A 1446-nucleotide genomic window follows, 5' to 3' on the forward strand; every position below is an offset into this window, starting at 1 on the left:
TAATGAAACATGCTTACTGTTTGCGTACGGAAGTAATGCCTTAAAGAAAACGTTGAGTGGATATCTGTAAGTAGCTTGAGACACAATAAGTTACGCGTACTTCCTGATAAATGTAGTTCTTGGAGCATAATATATTCTCATACTCATTGAGTCACTCATATAAAACATGACAGTTTTAGAATCTCGCCATCTCTTGGATAAATTTCAGCGAACACACATGCGCGCTACTTCATTTTGCGCAGCGTTCCCCATCTTTCTCTATGCACACTCCTCGATTTACATTTGGAGAATAAAATTAATGGAGCATTGATTAAAACTTCGGACCCGTATTCGCGAGAACAAGCTCAAGTCCCCACAACCGGTTCGTCGCATCACTTCTGGCGAATCTCAGAACGTGGCCATTCTCTTCTTGCCTCATTTATATTCATTTGATCTATAATGTGCACAACGTAATTTGGCTCTTCCTTGGAGCAAAGGAATCGGTTGAAGTTAGTCGCTTGTGCTACACCCCTAATGAGCACTTCGTCGACGAAACGTTGAACCTTCCATTTCGCCAACGGCTAACAGAGTCAGATTTGCAGAAAAATCAGGTATAATTTCTTCACCACGTCAGGATGAAGATACTCAGTTGCATTTTGTGAACAGTAAAAACGCAGCTTTCACTCTGAAATACTCGTTCCTATAGGTAAATAAAAATATCGACATACAGATAGTTGACGGATTTTCATTCATAGAATACGTACCTTAAATTGTGCATGTGTAAAATGAGAAACTGTTGCGGACTTGTTGAATAAAGTTCTCGAAGGTCTTCGCAGGCGTTACTGTCCTGTCAGGAAATCGAAGAAAAATAAGTCGCATGCCGTGACCAGGATTCGAACCTGGGTTCTTGCGGCCACAACGCAATGTCCTAACCACTAGACTATCACGGCGGAAGGACTAAAGTTTCCAGAGCAGTGGAGTTGCTTTCACTTAGCTGCGGCCGCAGGCTGCCTCGTCGGGTTCCGCATAGCAGCGTCACTTCCGCTCTCTGGCACGTCAGCTAAAGTCGAAACCTCTTCGCGGTTAGTCGTATCTCGCGCAGGCTTAAACGGCAAAACTTGGGGTCTGTCAGTTAGTAGTTGCTCGTATTCGTGAAACTTCTGTATCCCACCATCGTAAGAAGTCACGTTGCACTAACTCCATCCGCTCTCAGTAACTTCCGCGCGGAGCTTACTCTGCGTGAATTCGCATAATATTACCTGGTCCCCTTGTGGGAGCTAACTAATCGGTGCAACTTCGGGTCGCTACTGAATGTTTCCGCTTGTTGCCAACATTCCAACATTAGCTACTAAACAAATACAACACGCCGTACCATTGTAGCAGGCTCTGGAATGGAAATGCCGTGTGGCTAGGGCTTACCGTCGGGTAGACCGTTCACCTGGTGCAAGTCTTTCGAGTTGACGCCAC

At 45.0% G+C, this 1446-nt stretch overlaps 1 non-coding gene across 1 annotated transcript; it reads right to left on the reverse strand.

Annotated features, from left to right (window-relative positions):
- Positions 1 to 857: 857 nt before the first annotated feature.
- On the reverse strand, positions 858 to 929 carry Trnah-gug. The gene has a single exon. It is a non-coding gene; the product is annotated as a tRNA-His (tRNA).
- Positions 930 to 1446: the final 517 nt, after the last annotated feature.

The sequence above is a fragment of the Schistocerca piceifrons genome, chromosome 2 (assembly GCF_021461385.2).
Source record: "Schistocerca piceifrons isolate TAMUIC-IGC-003096 chromosome 2, iqSchPice1.1, whole genome shotgun sequence".
In the NCBI taxonomy this organism is placed as follows: domain Eukaryota; kingdom Metazoa; phylum Arthropoda; class Insecta; order Orthoptera; family Acrididae; genus Schistocerca; species Schistocerca piceifrons.